The sequence below is a fragment of the Delphinus delphis genome, chromosome 4, assembly GCF_949987515.2.
Source record: "Delphinus delphis chromosome 4, mDelDel1.2, whole genome shotgun sequence".
Classification (NCBI taxonomy): domain Eukaryota; kingdom Metazoa; phylum Chordata; class Mammalia; order Artiodactyla; family Delphinidae; genus Delphinus; species Delphinus delphis.
This window is the reverse complement of record NC_082686.1, coordinates 128,463,496-128,489,859: the sequence shown is the minus strand read 5'-3', so window position 1 is coordinate 128,489,859 and position 26,364 is coordinate 128,463,496. Positions and strand designations below refer to the sequence as shown.

The 26,364-nt window shown below is 37.1% G+C and overlaps 1 long non-coding RNA gene across 2 annotated transcripts in view; it reads left to right on the top strand.

The window, feature by feature from the left end:
• The window catches only part of LOC132424311 (uncharacterized), a 233,791-nt gene that overhangs the window by 104,782 nt on the left and 102,645 nt on the right, over positions 1-26,364 (top strand). The window contains exon 1 of one of the 2 annotated variants that reach the window (XR_009519197.1): positions 12,781-12,901. The exons of the other annotated variant lie outside the window; for it this stretch is intronic. This is a non-coding gene — a long non-coding RNA (uncharacterized lncRNA). Of the gene's footprint in view, positions 1-12,780; positions 12,902-26,364 lie in introns of those variants that run through there. 2 annotated transcript variants of the gene reach the window in all.

Here is a 26,364-nt window from a genome sequence, read left to right as displayed (position 1 = left end):
ATGCCGCAGAGCGGCTGGGCCCGTGAGCCATGGCCGCAGAGCCTGCGCGTCTGGAGCCTGTGCCCCGCAACGGGAGAGGCCACAGCAGTGAGAGGCCCGCGTACAGCAAAAAAAAAAAAAAAAAGATATTTATTCAAATACAAGAAAATTTAAGTCAGAATTTGGGTAAACTACCACCAGGTGGTAGCAGTTATGCTGATTTCTTAGTCCAAATGACCTGATTTAAGCCAGAAACATACATGTGTGAGAGCCAGTTCAGAATTCTCAGTTATCCAGGATCTCATGTGTGTAGAGGTTTGTCTGCAGAGTGTATAATTACATCATGTAATTACTAAATTTATATAAAATAATTTACTTCTAACAGTACAGCTGCATTCCCATTTTCAGAAACAGTACAATGTGTTTCTTTGCAAGACATTTTATTCTTTGAAGTAGAATGTACGGGGATATACGCTAATTCAGTGGGATGGTTGGAAATTGCTATTTCAAATATTATTTCAAACAAATTAGAAAATATGTGTTTATCTGAAAGTCTTGTGGTTGAAGGAGTGAGGCCAGAAAATGGGTTAATTAAGATTGAGAGAGATTGGGGAGAGGCCCAAATTTGGCTTTTTCACAGACAGTGGGTGGAATCTAAGGGGCTTCAGATCATAGGCAGATCTGCCTCCGAGACGCAGCTAATGTCTTCTCCTTTTATCATCTAATTTAATCCTCCCAACAGCCCTATGAAATAGAAAGTACTATCTCTATTTAAATATAATAAGACTGTGGCTCAAAAAGCTAAGCAATTATCTAATTTATTTGCACAAGTAAAAGCCCTGGAATTTGAACCCTCATCTGGTTTCACTCTCAGTGCCCTTTCTTCTCAGTACCCAAGAGATACATGATCCACCTACTTCAGAAACCCACTGGCCTTTGCCCTCATCAAAGCAGGAAAGGAGGTAATAACAGTTTTTTAATTCTGGTTAATTAATCATTGCATTTCCCCAACATTTTATTATGAAAAATTCAAACATACAAAAAGTCAAAAAATTTTACAGGATGCCCTTCACATAGGTACAACCTAGATTCTACAATTTGCATCTTATGCTACTTTCTTTATCACATATCTTTCCATCTGTTCATCCCATTATTTTATCATTATCCCAATTTTATATGCATTTCACAGTAAATTGAAGACATGAGTATGACTTCACCCCATTACTTCAGCATGCATATGTTAACTGAATTTCAATATTGGTTTATAGATTTATTAAAAATTTGAGATAAACATACAGTGAAATGCACTGATCTCAAGTGTATCATTCAGTAATTTCAGACAAATGCATACAGCTATGTAACCCGAATTTCTCTCCAGATACAGAACATTGCTCTCAGACCAGAAAGTTCTCATATGTCCTTTCCCGATCAAGTTCCATCCCCTCCACCCCTTTTAGACACTATCATTCTGTTTTTTTGGTTGGTTGTTAGTTTATTTAACTATAGATTAATGTTGCCTGTTTTAGAATTTTATATAAATGGAATGAAACAGTATGACAGTACGTACTCTTTTGTATAAGGGTTCTGTCACAGCAGCATAATGTATTTTGAGAGTAATTCATTTTGCTCTATGTATCAGCAGTTTATTCCTTTTTATTCCTGATGATGGACAGCTGGACTGTTTTTTATTTCTTATATTTGAATTTTATTTTATTTTTTTATACAGCAGGTTCTTATTAGTGGACTCTTTTGGTTTTTTATCTATTATGGAATAAAGCAGCTGTGAGTATTCTTGTATCAATTTTTCATTTCTTTTGGTGTAACTACTGGTCACAGGGTTTAGTTTTACAAGAAACTACCAAAACTTTTTCCAAAATATTTGTACCATTTTATACTCCCATTAACACTGTATGAGAGTTCTGGTTGCTTCACATTATTACCAGCACTTGGTGTTATCAATCTTTTAAATTTTTTTCCTTCTGGAGGATTTGTTATTGTTTTCTCATTGGGGAAGAGAGCCATGCGCGCCGTCAGCCTTGGTTGGGCCCTCTGTTCCTTTTGAGTCAACTTCCATTATGAGCTTTCCCCATATTGTTTTGTCACAGTTTGTAAATATTCCCCAAGTTCCTCGTTCATATTTTTTCTGCTTCTTTATAACATTTTTGCTTTTCCTGAATTCTCTGACTTTATTTTATTTCTACTAACTAGCTCTGATAATGCCTCCTCTTTCATTGCAATAGATTTTTCCTTTTGACTAATATGACTCTATTTGTTGGGTTTTTTATCGTTTGGAGTCAAATAAGAGGATCCGTTTATGCAAGCTCTTTGTAGCCCAAGTTGGACAGTAATTAAGTAAGGAATTCTGCCAGACTTTGCAGAAGAATTTCAGGCTCAAAGTTTTTAAGTTATGTAGGCAAGAATTGGCTTTTATTTGCAATGAACTTGGGCCTGGGTAGAAGTAGGATAGTTTTATGGTGAAGTTGTGATTGGTGGTTGCTTAATCAGAGGACTTTGGTAATATGTGGAAAACTGGTAAATCAAAGGGTAAAAGGCAATGAGCAGTAGGTTTTGTTTGTTTTAATTTGGCAAGACTTAAATGAACAGAAGAGCAAAACCTAGAGATTGCTTATTTTTTTGGGGGGGCGGGATTGCCTATATTAAGCGTTGTTTATTAATCCCACTGTATTTGTAACTCACTGTGAGTGACAGAGGTTCCTTATTTTTTACCTGTTTGATACCTATGAGAGGGAAAACCTGCTGGAAGACTTCTTGGAGGGCATTATTGAGGTTTAAATATTACTTTTAAAAAGTTATTACTGATAAGTTGCAATATTTTATACTCTGCCAGTGATTAAAATGGTTTAACTGATTCCAAAAGGGCAGGTCCCCTGCTAGAATAAGAAGTTTTTAAATGACATTTAAAGGCGATTTCATGAAATGGACTTAAATTTAGGAATTCTCAAAGAAGGTAGTAGCATAAATTCATTTCTATTTTCATTAGGTAGACATTTCTCAACAACTTATGCTTGTGTTCACATTCATTAAAAAAAGAAAAAAGAAGAAACGTGAAAACTTCTTAGTCTAAAATTCTAGCCTGAAGTCAAGAGAAAATCTCACTAGCTAAAGAAAAAAGAAATAAACTGGAATTGAATGGCATGGGTAATATAAGTATAAAGCAGGGAGATAACAGTAAATGGAGCCACAAAACAATTCTTTGGATATCAGAGCAATCTTTTTCACTTTTTAGCTGTATGTTCTTGGGCAAGATTTTTAAATTCTCTAAGCTTCATAAGGTGATTTTAAAAACTCAATAAAATAACAGTCTACAAAAATTTTTAAATTCTTTTACCAGTCTTGCAGAATAACATTACCTTTCCCCCACCCCAACTTCTAGATGAGAAAACTGATGTTGTTACTTATTCAAGTATGTATAGATAAGTTATTAATGAAGCTGGAGCTATTGGTGAAGCTGTTTCAACACAGATGTAGACAAATTCCCAAAGCCATTATCCTTTCCATATAAAGCACCTACCAGTTCCTTGGAAATTAGTAATTGCTTAGTAATTATGAATCTCCCAGTCAGGAGGGGGAGGGGTGGGGAGAGAGACAGAGTGAGGAAGGGGAGAAACATATAAGGTGGAAATATCTAAAAATGGGATTAATATGTACTATATTGAGGTACTTGAAATGCTCTGTTTCAGGTTCTCTTTTGTAAAATAAAATTACTGTAGCCTGGAAAGAAGTTGAACTGTGATGCAGACCTGACAAAGCATCAAGTGAATATTGCCCATCAGGGTGTCCTCTGTTGAGCTGAAATGACTGAGCATGTCCACCCCTGTCTCTTTCAGTCCCCAGAGGTGGGCTGCCCTGGGAAGGGCCAATGAGAGGCAAAGCAACTCCTTGCAATTGAGGCAGAGTCTGAAAGAGGTGGACAGGTGAAAGCTATTGACTGCATGGCTTGTGACTGGTCACTAAATCCCAGGGCAGGTTTTAAAAAAAGAGAAGAAAAGGGCTGAAAATAAATTATCTGAAAGTGGGATTAATACCTCACTACACTGAGATGAGAGAAAGTTTCTCTTCCAAGTTCTTCTGTATATAAAAAATATGTTTTGGAAGCTAGATCTTGGTGGTACATCTTGGTGACACCTTACCACATTTTTGCTGTGTAATATTATATTGTATGGATATAGCTTGACAATAAGTTTGGTTTCTGATATTTAAGTCTACACTTTTATACTTTTTCAAAATTGCCTTGGCTATTTTAAATTTTTTGCATCTCCATATGAATTGTGGTATTGCTGGTTGCCAGAAGCTAGTACCTAGGAAGGGCTGTCCATCGGGAAAGGTGCAAAGCTGACGTACATAATGAGCTGGATTCCATCAGGCGAAGAGCTGAGATATCGTGCACTTAACTTCTTTCACTGATCTCTAGCACAACTTAAATTTTCTCATTGGCTTGCATTAGCAGATTCATTACAGCAAGATTTGGTTTGCATGGTGAATATTTTTAAGTTTTTGTAGTATTGTTATAATGTATAGGATTATTCAGAGAGTGAGAGTTTGCATACCAAGGGAAACCTGTATTCCATATGATTAATACACGCGCGCACGCACACACACACGCGCTTCTATCTCTGAATTTTTATTTTGTGAGTTACTTACCGTATTGGGAATACAGTAAGGTAGGTGGTGTTTAGTAATATACATTTTATATTATTTCTGGTAATGTACCCTTGGTGGAAACTGTGAACAGAAGCCTACACAACCCAAAACAATAATGAATGTGGTTAGCCATTTCATGTTCCAGTGCCTACATCTGAACATGTACTGAGGAAAGTAATGATAGGGCAGACTTCCTTTCTACAGTGTCATTTCCAGTTGGGGAATGAATGTAATTACATTTAATGAGTTGAGGCACATTATTACACTGATGTATGCCTCTCTTGGTTGTAAATAAGAAATCTGTGGTATTTTATAACAGTGGAAAGATGCTTTCAATCTGCATGTAGTAAAAATTAGTATGGCAACCAATGTATGTCTCGTCCCCATTATAGACAATTAGGAAGGCTCTTTGGTATTATTAGAAGGCATTTCTGACATTTGATTAACAGAGGTCAGGTAAGTAAAAAAATACATGTACTATACAGAGAAATCTGTGTAGACAACCAATGATATGAGGGGAAATGTGGCAGAATAAAAGAAAAGTGATTAGAGATACTGAAGACGTGAATCTTAGCTCCAAAATCATGACCCACTAGTTATATTTGGAGAAGGTACCCAGTTATTTTATGAGTGAAATGAAGCTGGTGAAAGTGCATCTTAAAGATCTTGTCCCACAAAGCTCTGCACAATTCACACTTTAAGGAGATTATGACCTGAGAAATATATTAATGTTATTGCCAATCACTTGTTACTCAAAAATACATTATTTGAGGGAATATGTAGATGTCATATGGTAATTGTGTTTTCGCTACAATGATACCCAACTTTTCAATTTTTTGACATTGTTTTTCACATCATCATCTTATTCTTTCCTAGTCATGATTACATCAGTTGAATTTTCACTTTAAATAGACATTGATATACAAAGTTCATGCCCTACATAAACTCAGCAGTTGTGATTTTTTGCATATGAAGGATGGGATATAAATTACTAAACTAGATGCAGATTGTCAGCATTCTATCAGGTTCCAGAGTTAGTGGCTCAACACACTTAATTTACCAACTTTGATAATCACAGAGCATAAGGAGAGGTATTAACGGATTAATTTGATTGCTTCGTTTTGCTCAGTGCTGTGATATGCACGTGTTTAACAATGTTCCTTCTATCTCCCATTTGCAACTAATGATTCTACAGCTCTCTGTTGACCTTTGGTTCCAATTCTAATTTTGGAAGTGACTGGCTTTAAAGCCATGTTGAAAAGAATCCTGAGGCCTCCTCTAGGCTTGGTAGGAAAGAGCAAAGTAATCAATAAATGATAACTGCTTTAGGCATGGAGGAAACTGTGGCCACACATGTGCCGCAGGCTGGCCGTCCCTGCTGCCTTTACTGCTTCATGAATCACAGTGAATATAATGATTTTGAAGTGGAAAATTTAATTGCATAAATCATCGGAAAAGAAATCATTATCATTTGTTGGATATTCTACATATCATATAAATTATATTAACAATCTTTGGCCCCTCCCCTTCCTGTTCTGCCATCAGGCTGGAGTGGGATAAATACTTATAATGATGGTAACACTGTGTTTACCACTCTCTCATTGAGGAGAGCCCACCATGACTTAATTTAGTAGTGTGACTTTGTAGTAAAGTCTTAGCCTGATGCAATTCACATATTCCATTTTCTTCTCAACAGGGCTAATGTCCCCCAAATCTCATTCTTTTCTAAATACAAAAAAAAAATCCCACAAAATTTTAAATAGCATTTAGTATTTCTTTAATGTCTCTAAGCACCAAATGCTCCCTGGGTGCGTTAAATGATGCTTCAGAAGCAAAGTCGCCAAAATACACAGGTGCTAAAGAGTTAGGATTCTCTGCTAAAGTAAAAAGATCCAATTTCATTGGGCTTAGTAAATACACATATGTTCTGAGACACAAACAAACTTTGCGTTTCAAACCACTCATTCCCCAGTTCAAAGATTATCTTTGTTTTCCAACAGTTAAAGTAGAACATATCAAGAGGCTACCTTTCCTCAAGAATAAAAAAGTATGGGAAAAAGTACTAAATAGAGCACACCAACATGCAAGCAAATCACAATGATGATAAAAAGCAAAATATAAGGAGACAAAACAACATGTTTTACCTAATGGCTTACTCTGAGCCTTTTGTGGGTTTTACAAAAGACTCATCATATCCTCAAGGTGTTTATGGTATTATTAGGTATATAAAATGTATGCCCTGAATTATGGAGATATAATTAAAGACAGAATTACCAGCAAGTAAATGAGGAAGAGAAGAAATGATCTAAATTGATATTTTACATAGAAATAGAAGTCGCTATAAAGACTTGCAAATAATTTGTAAATAATGATGTGTTAAAAATCTCATAGAGTTTTCAGGGACTTACTAATGAAGACCTTCCCACATGTGTAGTACGTGTTTTGGAAATAAAACTTACGTTCACAGTATGACTTCACCAACTAATAGTTCTTTGACCTTGATTACATTACTTAAGTTTCTAAGCCTATTACTTCATTTTTAAAATGGACATATAATAGTACTCAAAATCTTAGAGTTTTATGTGTATTAAAAGAGGTACTTAATACAATGAACATTTATTGAATGTCTACTATATGCAAAACACTCTTTTGAGAGCTACGTAAAACAACACCACCAATAAGGTTAAATCCTGCCCTCATGGAGAGAATATTCCAGTGGGGACTTCATTAACTCTTATCCATTCGTTTAACAAACATTCATTAAATGAATATCATGTTTCAAGATCTCTGTCTGCTTTTGTGGTGTTTATTTGGGAGGCACACAATACACAAAGAAACACAAATGCTTATGGATGAGGGTTAAGAAGGAAAGAACAGGATCTGTGGGAGAAAAACAAGGGGGCAGCAACTTTCATTTGAGTGGTAAGGAATGGCTTTTCTAATAAGGTAACATTCAGACTAATTCATTAAAATGTAAGAAGGATTAAGCCTTGAAAAAGAACGGAAAAGATTTGCAGCAGAAGGAAGAACATGTTTAAAAGGTCCTAAATTGAGAACGAGCTTGGTGCATTTCAGGACCTGAAAGAAGGCCAGTGTGTCTGAGTGAGTTTTTGACTGAGTGAGTGAGCGAGTGAATGGAAAAATGGAGAGAGAGGCAGAGGCCAGATCTTGTATATGATTTCCATGCCACGGTTAGAGTTTGGCTTTTATTCAAAGTGCCGTTGTAGCCACTTAAAGGTTTCACAAAAGAGAGTGATGTGATCCAATTTAAAATCTACATTCTGGCTGCTGTGTGGAGAATGGATTGAGGGGGATCATACTTGGCACCAAAGAGAATAAGAGTTTATTGCAGAAGTTCGGGTAAAGAGTCATGATTTATATTTGGGTGGTGGTGGTCGATTCAGAAAGAAAAGAATGGGTTTGAGATATTTTTTGGAAATAGAATTAAGCGGTAGATAGTACAGGAGAATTGACAGATGATGCAGAGTCAGATCTAAAGAACGGTATCCAGGTTTCTGGTTTGAACAACAGGGTGAATGATTCCACTTGAAGTGCATACAAGATAAAATGCTTGGCATAATATCTGACATGTTAGGTGTTCAATAAATGTTAGCTCTAAACAGGTAATTGATGATGTGTACCTTGAGAAACCAATCCTTTTTACAAACTTTACACTTGACAGTGTAGCACAGAAGTCTAGAAACTTGCTCTTCACAGTGAGGTAAAACAGCAGCGCCAGCATCACCTAGGAAGGTGTGAAAATCTTGAAGTCTCAGGTCCTTTCCCAGATGTAAAGAACTAGTCTGTATTTTTAAAAGATGCTCAGGCGATTCAACACTCAAGTTTGTGAAGTACTGGTCTAGTGTGGGGAACATGAAACTACGGTCTGCAGGCCAAATCTGACCCACTGCCTGTTTTTGTAAACAAAGTTTTGGTGTTTTTTTTTTTTAACATCTTTATTGGAGTATAATTGCTTTACAATGGTGTGTTCGTTTCTGCTTTATAACAAAGTGAATCAGTTATACATATACATATGTTCCTATATCTCTTCCTTCTTGCGTCTCCCTCCCTCCCACCCTCCCTATCCCACCCCTCTAGGTGGTCACAAAGCACAGAGCTGATCTCCCTGTGCCATGCGGCTGCTTCCCACTAGCTATTTACCTTACGTTTGGTAGTGTATATATGTCCATGCCACTCTCTCGCTTTGTCACATCTTACCCTTCCCCCTCCCCATATCCTCAAGTCCGTTCTCTAGTAGGTCTGTGTCTTTATTCCTGTCTTATCCCTAGGTTCTTCATGACATTTTTTTGTCTTAAATTCCATATATATGTGTTAGCATATGGTATTTGTCTTTCTCTTTCTGACTGACTTCACTCTGTCTGACAGACTCTAGGTCTAACACAGCCGTGCTGTGCTCATTCATTACTGCTTGTGCACTACAATGGCAGAGGTGAGTAGTCATGACAGAGGCTGCATGGCCTGCAAAAACTACAATATTACTATTTGGCCTTTTATAGAAAAAGTTTGCCAACCCTGGTCTGGTGCATAGATTCTGATGCAATGAGGATTTGAATGCTGGCTCTTGCATTTACTAGATGTATACTATTCAACAAATTACATAACTAATCTGTGCCTTAGTTTCATTTCTAAAATGAGGACAATAGCAGTATTTACCTTATAAAATGGCTCTTATAAAGGAGAAAAAATATAACACTAGTAAATTGTCTGGCATATGTAAAACATTCAATAAATATTAGTTGTTATTTTCACTTGGTATACAATTTAGCTTGCTCATAAGAATATGTAATATTTAACGGTGAAAGAGGCCTTAATGAAACATTAATTTGAAAAGCCAACGGGCATTTGTCATACAGACAGTGCTTTTTGGAGATTTGCTGTGATTTTTTTTTTTTTTTTTTTTTTTGCGGTACACGGGTCTCTCACTGTTGTGGCCTCTCCCGTTGCGGAGCACAGGCTCCGGACGCGCAGGCTCAGCGGCCATGGCTCACGGGACCAGCCGCCCCACGGCATGTGGGATCTTCCCGGACCGGGGCACGAACCCGTGTCCCCTGCATCGGGAGGCGGACTCTCAACCACTGTGCCACCAGGGAAGCCCCTGCTGTGATTTTTAATGGAGCCGTTGGGTGGAGGCAGAATATGGAGCAATTAATGAAACTCAGATTTCATGTCCTATTGATGTCTGGACAAGATAGTTTTCCAGATCAAGTGTCAGCAAACTACAGCCTGTGAGCAAATGCAGCTTGTTGCCTGTTTTGTATGGTTCTCAAGCTGAAAATGGTTTTTACATTTTTAAAAGGTTGTGAAAGCAAAATAACAAAGACTAGATGATAGAGATGAGTTGGGGCCCACATGGCCTGAAATATTTACTATCTGGCCCTTTACAGAAAAAGTTTGCCAACTCCTGTCTAGACAAAAGAAAGTACTTTATCTTTTAAACTTACTGGATTAAAGAATTAAGCACAGAGTTAAAAACCCAAGTTTGTTCTGTGAGCCTATTATTTTTTTGGAGTTATTCCATTTATGAAATTTGTTTTTGTCTTTTTCATGGTAACCATCTTTCTGGCCAAATACCTGTATCTCTGTTTCAAACTGTACCATTTATTTTAACCACTACTGTAAAGAGCAAATCCATGACTAGTGAAGTCATTTATCTATTATGCAAACTGTTTGCAGGTGGGGAGGCTAGCAGGTTTTTACTTTTCTTAATTTTCATTACCTAGTTGGCCCCAACTTGGGATTTACCAAACCTAGAAAGAATTCCTAAAGCAACTTTTCAATAGACTCAAGAGAAGGCAGGCAGGCAGGAAGAATTGAAGGAAGGAAAGAGAAAGCAGTGGTCACTTTAAGACTATTTCCTTATCGCTTCAGCCAGGTCTCCCCCAAACCCACCTACTTTCACAGTGACCTCTTTATCAATCTCTCAGAGTTTCGGGTTCAGTTCAGGTAAGGCTCACACAAGGGTAGTTTGCTTGAGTCTCAGAGGACTAGCTAAAAGCTGTTGTGACAATAAATGAATCCACAGTCTTTTCCAAGATACCCACAGGCATTTCAACTATAGGTCTACAGGGGCTCGCTTGCACACCAGGCATTGTCTTTTTTCTTACAGCATGTGGTTTATAGCTTATTTGAGGGCACTCTATCAGTAAAGCTATGCATGGCTAATTCCTAAATTAGTTGTCTTTAACAAGTATCTGCAAATGTGGAAAGAAAGACTTGTAAAGAAACATATTTCTAAGACTAACTTGTGATAAATACCGTGTAGACTATCTGGAGTTCCTGAACAGTATTCCAAATATCTCAATAATTGAAAACATTTAGCAAATAGGTCTAAGGGTTCCAGATGGTATTCTAATCAAATATATAATAAGCTTATTTAGAAAATCTCCCCTCTGTTTTTTACAAATTGCCTGGTAATACACTTGAAATAATACATGTACCATTTTGTCTCAGAGTATAATAGTAGAAATAATGAGTATAATACAAGGGGAGGGAGATTTTAGTTTATGAGAAAGAATTCTAGAACTGCATTGTCCAACATGGTAGCCACCAGCCACATGTGGTTATGGAACACTTGAATGTAGCTAAACTGAGGAACTAAATTTTTTTTTAATTTTTATTTTATATTGGAGTATAGTTGATTTACAATGTTGTGTTAGTTTCAGGTGTACAGCAAAGTGATTCAGTTATACATATACATATATTCTTTTTCAGATTTTTTTCCCATATAAGTTATTACAGAATATTGAGTAGAGTTCCCTGTGCTATACAGTAGGTCCTTGTTGATTATCTATTTTATATATAGTACTGTATATCTGTTAATCCCAACCTCTTAATTTATCCTTCCCCCCCACCTTTCCTCTTTGGTAATAATAAGTTTATTTTCTAAGTTTGTATGTTTCTGTTTTGTAAATAAGTTCATTTGTATCATTTTTTTTGATTAGTCATATAAGTGATATCATATGATATTTGTCTTCTCTGTCTGACTTTCTTCATTTAATGAAAATCTCTAGGGCCATCCATGTTGCTGCAAATGGCATTACTTCATTCTTTTTTATGGCTGAGTAATATTCCATTGTATATACGTACCACATCTTCTTTATCTATTCCTCTCTCAAAGGACATTTACGTTTCTTCCATGTCTTGGCTATTGTAAATAGTGTTGCAATTAACATTGGGGTGCATGTATCTTTTTGAATATGGTTTACTCCATATGTATGCCCAGGAGTGGGATTGCTGGATTATATGGTAGCTCTATTTTTATTTTTTAAGGAACCTCCATACTGTTCTCCATAGTGGCTGTACCAACTTATATTCCCGCCAACAGTGTAGGAGGGTTCCCTTTTCTCCACACCATCTCTAGCGTTTATTGTTTGTAGACTTTTGATGATGGCCATTCTGACCAGTGTGAGGTGATACCTCATTGTGGTTTTGATTTTCATTTCTTTAATAATTAGTGAAGTTGAGTATCTTTTCATGTGCTTTTTGGCCATCTGTATGTCTCCTTTGGAGAAATGGCTATTTAGATCTTCTGCCCATTTTTTGATACAGTTGTTTGTTTTTTTGATATTGAGCTGCATGAGCTGTTTGTATATTTTGGATATTAATCCCTTGTCAGTCACGTTATTTCCTGGAAACCTGAGCCAGCTGAATACTTACGTCCTTCTCAAACCTACCTCAATCCTGTTTCATTCAACCAACCAATCATTCATTCATTCATCCTTTTAGCATGCATTTATCAGTCATCTATTGTGTTTCATGCACTTTGCTAAGCATTGGCCCCTGATATCAAGATGGAAGTAAAAACTAATTTAATATAAATAATAAATGTTATAAGTGGTGTACAGGGATACCTCATTATGCTTTAGTTTTTTTTATCGTGCTTTGCAGATACTGTGTTTACAAATTGAATGTTTGTGGCAACCTAGCATTATCAGATGATGTTTAGCATTTCTTAGCAATAAATAAGTTTTTAATGTATGTACATGGTTTTTCAAGATGTAATGCTATTGCAGACTTAATAGACTACCATCTAGTATAAGCATAACTTTTACATGCCTTGGGAAACAAAAAATTTATGTGACTAGCTTTATTGCGATATTTACTTTACTGCAGTGGTCTGGAACTGAACCTGCAATATCTCTGAGGTCTACCTGTATGTAAACCACAGTGTGAAGAATGTCAGAGAAGAAGCACCAAGGTCTTTTTCTGAGGAATTGTCATTTGAGCTCATCCTTGTAGGGTAAGTAGGAGTTTTACAGATGTCAAGGAGAGAGGAGGGAATGTTTGAAAGAAAGAAATGCAAATGCAAAACTGGTAGAAGAGAACTACCACCAGAATATTTGTGGGACTGAATGTCCAGTATTTCTTTTACTTAGACAGCAGAAGGGCGGAAGATGAAGCTGGATAAGAGAAAGGATTGTATCATGAAGGGTCTAACACACCATTTAAAGGACTTCAGATTTTACTTTGTGGGCAACAAAGTCACTGACAATTCTAAACATGGTTTTATTTTTTAAATTTATTTTATTGAATTATAGTTGATTTACAGTGTTGTATTAGTTTCTGCCATACAGCTAAGTGATTCAGTTATACATAGATATACATTCTTTTTCATATTCTTTTCCATTATGATTTATCACAGGATATTGAATATAGTTCCCTGTGCTATACAGTAGGACCTTGTTGTTTATCTATTCTATATATAATAGCTAAACATGATTTTATAAATTTGATTATAAAAAATTATGGTTCGGAAAGATCATTTTGTTGACTCTGAGAATAAGAAGTGCTTTTGGCTAGAGGTAGAGAGTTTGGTAAGCTATCGCAGTGGTTCTGGCAAGAAATGATAAGAGCCTAAGCAAGAGCAGATAACTGCTAAGGGACCAAGGGAGCGCTGGGTAAGTCTAGGCTTGCAGCTTGGAGAGGTGGATATATACAGGTGCCCTTTACCAGGGCACATAAAGGAGACAGAAAATTGGAGAAATAATAACTCAGTTTTGGGTATTTGAGATTGAAATACCTATGGGAAGTCCAGGTAGAAAAGTCTGTATGTTATGTTATCAAATAAACCAAATAAAAATGCAGAGGAAAACATATGAATAACTGTAAAACTTTAACCATCAGAAGAAAAAAAAAACAGTATGATTTTAATAAAATTCGTAATATTACAAATGGTCTTACAAGTATATTGTGAAAATAAACTCAAAATGGATTAGAGACCTAAATGTAAGACCAGACACTATAAAACTCTTAGAGGAAAACATAAGAAGAACACTCTTTGACATAAATCACAGCAAGATAGTTTTTGATCCACCTCCTAGAGTAATGGAAATAAAAACAAAAATAAACAAATGGGACCTAATGAAAGTTTTTTGCACAGCAAAGGAAACCATAAACAAGATGAAAAGACAACCCTCAGAATGGGAGAAAATATTTATTTTCAAACGAATCAACGGACAAAGGATTTAACTCCAAAATACATAAACAGCTCATGCAGCTCAATATTAAAAAAACAAACAACCCAATCCAAAAATGGGCAGAAGACCTAAATAGACATTTCTCCAAAGAAGACATACAGATGGCCAAAAAGCACATGCAAAGCTGCTCAACATCACTAATTATTAGAGAAGTGCAAATCAAAACTACAATGAGGTATCACCTCACACCAGTTAGAATGGGCATCATCAGAAAATCTACAAACAACAAATGCTGGAGAGGGTGTGGAGAAAAGGGAACCCTCTTGCACTGTTGGTGGGAAGGTAAATTGATACAGCCACTATGGAGAACAGTATGGAGGTTCCTTAAAAAACTAAAAATAGAACTACCATATGACCCAGCAACCCCACTACTGGGCAGTATACCCTGAGAAAACCATAATTCAAAAAGACACATGCACCCCAATGTTCATTGCAGCACTATTTACAATAGCCAGGTCATGGAAGCAACCGAAATGCCCACTGACAGATGAATGGATAAAGAAGATATGGTACATATATACAATGGAATATTACTCAGCCATAAAAAGGAACGAAATTGGGTCATTTGTTGAGACGTGGATGGATCTAGACACTGTCATACAGAGTGAAGTAAGTCAGAAAGAGAAAAACAAATATCGTATATTAACGCATATATGTGGAACCTAAAAAAATGGTACAGATGAACCGGTTTTCAGGGCAGAAATTGAGACACAGATGTAGAGAACAAACGTATGGACACCAAGGGGGGAAAGCAGCGGGGAGAGTGGGGGGGTGGTGTGATGAATTGGGCGATTGGGATTGACATGTATACACTGATGTGTATAAAATTGATGACTAATAAACTGCTGTATAAAAAATAAATAAAATAAAATTCAAGAAAAAAAGTGTGTTGTGTACTTTGTCTTGCTTTGCAATCAAGGAAATTTAAGTGAAGATTTAATTTAATTAATGTTCTGTTAAAACAACTGCAGAGAAATTTATTTATATAATAAGAAAAGATTGGCAGCACCCTAAATGAGCTATATTAGGGCAATGGTCAAGTAAATAGCAACATGTACCATCTTTGGAACATTACATAGGCATGGAAATTATATTTTGGAGACTATTTAATCAGTAAAATAGTCATGATATGATGACAAGTAAAAAAGCAGGATACAAAACTGTGTAAACAGTACAATCCTAATTTTGCCAAAAATATATGTACCTAGTAGTATTATAGGTAATTTTGCTTATCCCCTTGCTTTGCTTTTATTAAATGTTTTACTCTGAAAATTAATCAAAAACATTAGAGAATAAATAGTTCATATAAAAGAAGTATTCAATTCCACTGAATTTAAAAATTATATTATTGAGTTATAGGTAAAAATAAAACTGAAATCCATTCAACAACCTCATTTTGGATGTGAATATGGCATATTTTAACTTCCTGTTGCTATTATCTTGGAAGCAGAAGAGTTCACTTATTTATGCAAATTAATATACATGCTATTTGCAAATTATAAGATTACCAAAAATTAAGGAAACCTTTAACTTTATCATTCAAACTAGGACAATTTTGAGAATGAAAGGGTCACTAATAATAATTATTCTGGACAACAGGTACAAATCTGGACATATGGTCACACATTCACTTGGATTAAAATTTAAGGCCTTATATTGTGAATAAAATGTTGACTTTTAGCATTATTTCATTTCCTTTTTTGTAAGAGTAAACATTTCAAGGGTAACACGTATGAATGAGCTAAATCACACGGTGGCATGTATAGGCAGCTCTTTTTGACAATAATTTTCTCTCTCAGTAGATTGTAAAATTCAGGTTTGAAAGGAACTCATTCATCTTTGATGTGTTGATATAATGGGAGAAGAAAGAAAAAGGGTAAAAATCCATCTGTTTCAAAAATGATTTATGTAAAAATCAACTATAATTCAATAAAAAGATATTAAATCAATAAAAATGATTTGTGTCATTTAGGTTTTTCTGAAGTTTATAAACTTCCATTTGAAACTGAAAGGTGGTGTGTAGTGCATTATACTCTGACCTTTAACACATTTTATCTTCTTGTTTATCTCCTAAACACTAAGATGGAAAATTTTTTTTAAGAAAATCATTCACAAATGTTAATATCTGATGCTCTACGGTTGCTGTATTACAAATGACATAAAATTTCACAAGAATTGATGTGACTAAGTAGAAATTCATAGTCATTTAAATAGTTAAGATTTGTATCAACTTCTGTAACTACTGAAAAAAATGTCTGGATGGGGAAAGCACTTTCATAAACAGATGAGTATCCTAAATGCTACAGAATGCATGAAACGGATCATGTCTCCTCCCTGTTAATTAACACTGTTATAAAGAGGTGATAAAGAAAAGAAAAACCCAACAGTCCGTAAGATCATACACTTACATTTATGCACAGTACTTTTCATTCTTGGATAGAACCAAAATCATAAGCTTCTTAGCAGCTTTCGTAGTTACATGTAGCTAATAATATATTAAGTGCATTGTATGATTTGCTTTTACCAAAGTATCTTGAACATTATGGCAAACAAGCTTATTAAATATTACTTTCAATTTTAGAATGAAGTTTTGGTGGTACTGGGACTAATGGGTAGAGGGAAACTATTGTTTATCTTTTATGCTACACCATAAAGGGAGACAGGCACTCAAAAAACATTATTTCTGTTAAACGTTACAAAAATATGAGGGTCAGCTTTATGTACGAGAAACCTGAGAATTAATGTATTTAAGTGTTATTGTCAAGGACTAAAACTAAGTATTTCAAGCCTAAGGTATACATAGGCTTAAAAAAAAGCATTAGAGACAGAAGAAGCCCCAAGCTGGTGGAGTACGAAGACCCTGAGCTCACCTCTTACAACAGGTACACCAAAATCACAACTATTTACAGAACAGCTATCTATGAGAATGACCTGAAAACTAGCAGACAAGATTTTCTAAAGCTAAAAATATAAAGAAGGAGCCACATCAAGATAAGTAGGAGGGGCAGAGACACATTATAGGCAAGACCTATGCCCCCAGTTGGCAACCCACAAACGGGAGGAATATCACAGTTGTAGAGGTGCTCTCCAAGGAGCCAGGGGCCTAAGCCCCACATCGGGCTTCCCAGCCTGGGGGACCTGCACCAGGAAGATAAGCCTCCAACATCTGGCTTTAAAAACCTGCAGGCAGGCTTCCCTGGTGGCGCAGTGGTTGGGACTCTGCCTGCCAATGCAGGGGACACGGATTCGAGCCCTGGTCTGGGAAGATCCCACATGCCGCGGAGCAACTAGGCCCGTGAGCCACAGCTACTGAGCCTGCGCATCTGGAGCCTGTGCTCCGCAACAAGAGAGGCCGCGACAGTGAGAGGCCCGCGGACTGCGATGAAGAGTAGCCACCACCGCTCGCCGCAACTAGAGAAAGACCTCGCACAGAAACGAAGACCCAACACAGCCAAAAATAAATAAATAATTAAGACCACATATTAAAAAATAAACAAATAAAAACCTGCAGGCTTGTGAGAGCTGGAGGACTATAGGAAACAGAGACTCCACTCTTTTTTTTTAATTGAAGTATAGCTGATTTATAATATAGTTTCAGGTGTACAATATAGTGATTCAATATTATTATAGATTATACTCTACAAAAAGTTATTATAAAATATTTGGCTAGTTCCCTGTGCTGTACATTACATCCTCTCCAATAAATGCTTTTGGGAAAACTGGACAGCTACATGCAAAAGAATCAAACTGGACTACTCTCACATCATGCACAAAAATAAATTCAAAATGGATTAAAGACTTGAGTGTAAGAAGACTCCTAGAAGAAAACCTAGGCAGTATGTTTTTTGACAGTGGTCTTAACAATATACTTTCGGATCTGTCTCCTCAAGCAAGGGAAGCAAAAGCAAAAATAAACAAAAGAGACTACATCAAACTAAAAAACTTTTCACAGTGAGGGAAACCATCGACAAAATGAAAGACAGCCTACTGAATGGGAGAAGATATTGGCAAATGGTGTATCTGATAAGGGATTAATATCCAAAGTATACAAAGAACTCATGCAATTCAACATCAAAAAAACAAACAACTCACTTTAAAAATGGGCAGAAGACCTGGATAGACTTTTTCCCAAAGAAGACATACAGATGGCCAACAGGCACAAGAAAAGATGCTCAACATCACTAATCAGGGAAATGCAAATCAAAACTACAATGAGATATCACTTCACACCTGTCAGAATGGCCATCATCAAAAGGACAGCAAAAAATAAATGTTGGCGAGGATGTGGAGAAACGGGAACCCTTGTGCACTGTTGGTGGGAATGTGAATTAGTGCAGCCACATACTTTTGGAAAAATGTATGGAGGTTCGTCAAAAAATTAAAAATAGAAATACCATATGATCCAGAAATTTCATTTTACGGTATTTACCCAAGGAAAACAAAAACACTAATTCAAAAAGATATGTGCACCCCAGTGTTTATAGCAGCATTGTTTATAATAGCCAAGATATGGAAGCAACCTGAGTACCTATCTATCTATATATCTATCTATGTATCTATCTATCTGTATTTATATACATATATACACACACAAAAAAATGCTGTATTACTCAGCCATAAAGAAAAATGAAATCTTGCCATTTGTGACAACATGGATGGATCTAGAGCGTATGTTATCATGCTAAGTGAAATAAGGTAAAGACGAATACCATATAATATTACTTATATGTGGTATCTAGAAAACAAACCGAACCAAACCAAATCAGACTCATAGATACAGAGAACAAACGGGTGGTTGCCAGAGGGGAGGGATGCAGGGGTTTGGGCATAATAGGTGCAAGGGATTAAGAGGTACAAACTTCCAGTTATAAAATACAGAAGCCACAGGAACATGGTCAGTAACAGCATATAACTTTGTATGGGGACAGAAGGTTACTAGACTTACCATGGTGATCATTTGGTAATGTGTATAAATGTTGAGTCACTATGTTGTATACCTGACACAAACATAATATTGTACATCAACTTTATCTGACTAAAAACACCGTAAATTGTCAAGGTATGTGTAAGTAAATTTGTAGGATAAACATAACTCACCTTTGATATATCTCATGGGTCCATATATCGCTAATGTCTATAAAGATCTCTATGCAGTTAAAAGTTTAAAATCAGGTTGTTTTATGGGCTTCCCTGATGGCGCAGTGGTTGAGAGTCCGCCTGCCGATGCAGGGGACACGGGTTCGTGCCCCGGTCCGGGAAGACCCCACATGCCACGGAGCTGGGCCCGTGAGCCATGGCCGCTGAGCCTGCGCGTCCGGAGCCTGTGCTCCGCAACGGGAGAGGCCCGCGTACCACACAAAAAAATAAATAAATAAAATAAAAAATAAATAAAATAAGGTTGTTTTTTAACAGTAGAAATAAGTTTATGGTAGAATAACATTATTCTATCCACTTTGATAATGATCTTCCTAACTGAATATCCATTCAAAAGCCCCTATAAAGAATTAAACAGATTTAAACACCACGTGAAAGCATGAAAACCAGTTTTGTGTTATTTTTCTAATTCGTAAATAGTTTAATTTTTAAAGGTGCCCTGGGATGTGAACAGAGAGACAGTTCATGTGGCCAGGACATCATGGTGTGACTGGAAAAGAGGGGCAGTTTGGTGGAGGGTGGAGGGCAGTGAGAGGGCACATGGATTTGAATCCCCATTTTGCTATAATCCGTTTTCTGACTTCAAATGGATCCTTGGTGGCCTCGTTCCTTCCTGTAGATGATTTCTGACTTCCCACCCCCATAAAGTCTAAACTTCAAAGGAAGGAACTCACAAATTAAAATGATAACCAAGTACATTGGAAAGACCCTGAAGGCGATAATGATAGTAGTGATGATATTGTTATAATGCTCTCTAAGGCTCACCCGAGCTTTGAAAGTAAAATATTCTATGGTTTCTTCCCAGAATTGTTATGAGATGGTAACTAGTACTTAGTAAGCTGGTCTGCGATTCCATCCACTAGAGGACAGTAGTAAATGTGCACAAGCATATTTTTAAAAGCCATAGTGTGACTCCTTTGAAATAAAACCTATCTTGCAGAAAGATGCTATGAAAAGAAGCACATAAAAAACCAGGGTCATTTTTTTTTTTTTTTTTTTTTTTCCGGTACGTGGGCCTCTCACTGTTGTGGCCTCTCCCGTTGCGGAGCACAGGCTCCGGACGCGCAGGCTCAGCGGCCATGGCTCACGGGCCCAGCCGCTCCGCGGCATGTGGGATCTTCCCGGACCGGGGCACGAACCCGTGTCCCCTGCATCGGCAGGCGGACTCTCAACCACTGCGCCACCAGGGAAGCCCCAGGGTCAATATTTTGAATAAAGCCACAACATTAAAGGGTTATAGAAATTTCTGGTCTAGTAAATATTTGAATATTTACTAGTGCGTAAGTGGGCAATTTCTTCAGGACCAGCTCCTCTGTAAGAAGTCAGCTGTGTTGAGAGTGATAGGCCCCTGGAGTCATCATCAAGTATGCAGCTGTGCCTGCAATGGCAGTGAGGTGAGCCGTGGACAGCCTGGGGCTGCTCCCAGCCCAAGACAGGCTCGAATCTCCTCGGGGTGTACCACATACTTTTTTGTCTCTACAGCCCAGCCCAGCATTTTGTGTGCAGTAAGTGCCTAATCAAAGCTTGTTCTTCAACCCTAGCCAACTCTGGACTTGGTTCCCTGTTTTGCCACTTCTCAGATTTTTGATTTTTGGCAAGTCACTTAACTTCTCTGACTCAGCTGGTGTTGGTTTTGTGGATTCAAGAATTTCTGAGGACCCTTTAACATCCTCAGTTATGAACTTAGCCATCTCACCTTTTGAGATATTTTATGTATTTCCTTGCTGCCCTTCCCTGCCTGAGAACAAATCAGGCGTTTAATTATGCTTCTTAACACATTTTCGTCCCAGATTATTTCTTTTTCTGATATAAAGTTTCTGAACAGGTAAAGTAAGTTCAGTGCCAGGTAGACTGCCTAAATGTGTACCTATGAGTATATGTCTTAATCTTTCTGAGACTTACATTCTTAAATAGCAAATGGGGATACTATTCAGAGTGTTGCTAAAGATTAAAATGAGATATGATATTTAAAACACAATGGTAGATCTTCGGTCGACTTCTCACAAATATCGGTTCTCTACTCTTCTCTGACAGATCTAATAGTCTATGATTGTGTTATCTTCTTTTCATTTATAGGTAGGAATTTATAGAGAATTCCATTAAAATAGACAGTTTTTAGTACATGGTGGATCATACGGTGTCTTTTATAATATAATTACCAAATATAGAAATGTCTTAATATCATAAGACACAAGTAAGCAATAGTGCCCCTTCTCAAGAAAAAATCATTATAGTAGAATTCTAAATTTTCTAAAATGACTGGAATAAATCAACATGTGCCCCGTGTATTGGCCAAATTTGGTAATAATAATTTTATTGATGAATCTGTAATTAAAGATAAATGTTCTGAGTTTTAAATTATATGTGATTGAAACAAACTCTTCTTTTTATAACATGCTTAGTCGCTCTGTAATTTCCTGCACATTTAAGTGTTCATTTTGTTAGAATTAGCATATATTGTCATCCTTACTCCCAATGTTATGGGATGAAAACAATTCCAGTGTCTGAATCATTTATCCATTAGTGACAGTGAAATAAACCCATAGCTGAAATAGAATTAAGAAATTAAGTGTTTTAATTTCAACAAAGGCAAAATGACAGATTGGTTTTGGAATAGCTGTTGGCAAAGCATAGATATGACGCCTGTGACCAATAGAGACAGGACATTTATTATTTTCTGACTTTATAAGTAAGCGGGGTTTGTGAAAATCCCAGTTCTTCTTGCTCCATCATGAGAAATGCAGAGGTGATTGGACAACTGGGGCTTCTGCTTCCTGCTAAGAGCCTACTTTCTGTAAGAATCAAATAGCATCAATAGACCTTGAAAGGCCCGTGGAATAGGGCATTCACTCAAAGTACAGAAACACAGAGATTTTTTTCCTTTACCCAAAAGTTGCTCTGTGTTTCTAGGCTCTCGCTGTCTCTCTCAATTTTATTCAAGGTTTTTTTCTAGAATGGATTCTTCTTGGACGTAAATGACTGTAAAACATTTTTCAAGGAAATGTCTTTTTGGGTAAATGCAGTCACACCGTAATAGAGGACACAGACTGTGTTTGACTTGAGCCAAAGAAAAGAACTTCCCTAGATACTCTTATATAAACCAGGTGCATAAACAGAGCGCACTGTGACAAATCTACAAATTCTTGAGGGGCTCAAAATACAAGCTAGATGCTGAAAAACCAAGATACGGATGCTAAAGTGAGGCATAGTCTTTCCTGCAGGGGAGGTCTATTAGCAAGAACCTCTAACATAGAAGACACGATTTCTCTCTTGACAATTCCCTAATATTTCCAGAGCTAAATACTTTATAGCCTGGTCTACCAGTGCTTCACAGCCATGCCCTACCCAAACAGTACAACTTTGTCCTTGTTACTACTAGTGCCGTCCATACCCACATTCCATCCCCACCCACACTCACCATTTCCAACACTTCCTTCCCTGAGCCTTTGGTTGCTTCCTCTGCCAGAAATGTCTTTCTTCCGCTTCTGGTGAACTGTGACCCAACCCTCGAGACTAGCTCAAATGTCAATTCTGAAATCAGTAGCTTTCTGGGAATCTCTTCTCCCTACCCCCAAGCAGAATTAAGTTCTTCCCTCCCCTGTACTCCTTTAACCCTGGCGTTTGCCTACACAAACGTGGCACTGGACACATCACATTACTACAAAATATATGTGGTATTGCCAGTGCCATTGGATTTATACTTTCCTGCATGTGTTCATCTCCTCTACTAGCCAGTGAGTTCTTTGCTTACATACCCTCACAATCCAGGGCCTGGGACATAGTAACCATAAATCAAATATTCTCAACAGAATTTTTAAAATCCATGCCATTCATGTGCACAAAAGTCTAAAGTCTTCAGAGTTTCTACCAATCTGTAGTTTAAGAAAAAAGGAAAGAGGACTGTATCACCTTTGCATATATTTGTTCTTTGAGTATTTGTTTATTTGCTGATGAATCATCAGGGTACTTTTAACATTCAAAATTGAGTTTATTGAACTTGGCAAAGTGATAAATTCATTTATTTCCTTCTATTTCCCAAGCTAATGGCTGTGTTTGTTTTATGTTAAACTCCTTTTTGAAGGAGTAGACATTTATACACATAGACAGTTTGTTGACTATCAAGTGTGTTTTAGATTTAGGTTCAAGACACGCAACTTGTGGGGAATGGAGATGCACAAGGGTCCAACGGAAACATATAAGTTAAATTTAAAGTAGCTTGAAAGTCTGCCTTCTGTTGGTAGATCATAGATTCATATGAATTGTGAAGTGATATAATTTAATGTTAGAAAATACCAGGGTTTTTTTCTCCATAATTAGAATGACTTGGAAGTGGAGTGGGTTGGAGAATATTTAGAAGAGAAGAGACAGGGAAGATAAAATTATTGAGAGAAAGTCTTGGCCGGATGGTTAGATGTGGGAATTAGAATCAGAAAGAGGAAAATCCCATCCAACAAATATGTATAGACATGGGCAACGGGGTCCTAGAAACAAGTAACTACATTAATAATTAACTAACATATTAAATTAACATTAAAAAGCCTAAAAAATGGTTTGCTCCATTCTTGCAAAAGAGAGGTGTCAATCTTTTTGTAGAAGTGGCTCATTTCTTAGGTTCAATGGGAGAACCTGCCCTGACTGGAAAGGGCCTCTTCAGTCGTTCCTTATTTTAGGAACAGGAGTTACTGGGCATTTCAGCCAGAAGGGACAGTCAGAACAAAGTCTCGTTGTGATGATCAGTGAGTGGTTCACTGTCCTAGAGGGTAGTGCTAGGAGAAGGGCTTGGTTGAGATGAAGCTGGAGAGGCAGAAAGGGCCAGGCCCGAGGCTTGATTTGCTGCATAAAGACAAAGGGATCTGGGGGAAATACCTGCCGTGACTCGGCTTCCTGACACGGTCCACTGTGCAGAGAGATGGGATGGTTGTGGACATGTGCTTTCTTTTCCAAAAAAGGTTAGAATATTATTTTCTGGATTTCTCTAGTTGTCAAAATTTGACAGAGATAATCTTCTGAAAGCATTTTATCTCTGTTTTCATAAAATGTTTATAAATGTATATAACTGTGTTTCAGGTCTTCCAGTGTGAGAATACCACGAGGAGCTTTCTGGCAATTATAAGGAGCTGTGCCACAGCTGTGTGCAATAAAGAGGGTGTGGTTTATAGGACGTACAAAGCTATTTCCAAGAAATAAGATTCTGCTTAACAGGTTTAGACACAAATCTTAGCTGCACAAATGGCTAAATATACTTGGTTATGACAGGTACAAAGAGTCATTTTGAGCCAGTGAGGTCACCAACTTCAGTGCAAAAGAGGCTGAGAGTCAGTTTTAGCTATTGGCAGTTATGTTTATGAAATGCACCCCAGACTGGGAAGGATGCTAGCTTTCACTTGCCTTGGTAATACTTAAATAACATGAGAGAATGTGGGATACCACGTCTTCCAGTAGCTCCAGTTAGGACTTTCTGTAATGATAGGTTTCTACTGAAATAACGAGCTTAACCACATTTGCTCACAAAAGCCCCATTCTTTATGGGTCAAAACTATAAATGGTACAAACAGCAAAAGCAATCATTTGTTAATCCATAAATCTGTTATCTGGATGTAATTTCCATTGTCCTTCATTCAGTTCTTAAAACAGTAAAAACATAAATATAGCTCCTCAGTTTCTTTCCTTCCTTCCTACTTCCTGCCCTACACACACACACACACACACACACACACACACACACACACACACAGATACGCAAATACACACACACAGAGGTGGGGAAAGATAGTCCTTCCAGAAATATTTCTGATGGCACATTAAAAAGGGAGTACCTGTGGCTTTGAGACAAACATACCTTTTACAGATTACAGATTCTTCCCACACAGGTTTAGACACAAAAACTCAGCTACCAACTGATTGCAGTAGGTGAAATTAGGTCTCTGAATGTGTTAGTTTGGTGTTTTAGAATTCTTAACCTAGATGTATGTACTTTTATATATATATATATATATGTCATTTATTTGGTGTGACAGAAATTTCGATACCAAAATATTATAGGGAAGCATTAAATAATCACATGTGAAAATGCATTCTAAGAATATAGTAATTAATAAGGTGTGTTTCTCACATTTAGTGTGTACATATACATAAAGACAAAAGCTTGGTATGGGCTATTATTAAATCCTAGGATGGTTCGGACATTCTTACCTTGCTCTGAAAAAAAAAAAGAGTGTTTATAACCATGGAAATGGTTCTTCCTCTAAAGGGAAAGCAGGGAGATGGCTCAACTAACAATAAAGAACTTAAAAGTATTTTTATTTAAACTTCAATTCATTAGCAATCATTATTCCTTAACTCACTTGTGACGACAATCAGTGTTGCTAGGTCAGCAGCTAATTCCAGGTCTCTCTGCTCACTTTATGGCTTCATCCTTGCTTGTAACAGATGATGTGTTGGGTTGACCACCGGACAAGTAGTCCATTGCCATATTGGAGGAGAACTTGCCAACTCTACAGAAATTATAAACCTGAAACAAGAAGAGAAACTTTAGTGGTTACCAGGTCCAGGGACCTAGTACAGTATGTATTCATCTCCCCCCTACCTTTGTTTGGGGAAACATCCTATCTTACATTTCAGGCCATGTGGTTTGGATGAGGTTTTCCTTACCCTTAGCTTCAGGGGTGAGTTTTGTTGTGTTGTGTTGTGTTGTTAAGTTGTGTTGGTTTAAGCCAATCATCCTTTCACATCCCTCTGACTAGAGTAATTGATTGGGGGATTTACTTGCAACTTAATTTGGGCAATGAGCAAACCCAAAACATTTGTTTATCTGTTAACAGAGAAAAGTTCCATTTTGTGGACTTGAAGCTGAAAAAAAGTATGAATCCTGAGGCAATAATAGCCATCTTGAAACCAGGAGGGGAAGCCTTACTTCAGCGTGAAGACAGTGCATTAAAAAAAGCCAAGTTCAGAGAAGTAGAGAATCAGGCTTCAGTTATTTCATTGAAGCCCCTGAATTAAGGCTTATCTAAAGCCAGTCCTTACTCTTGGACTTCTCGTTACAGCAATCAATAGGTTCCTTATATGTTCT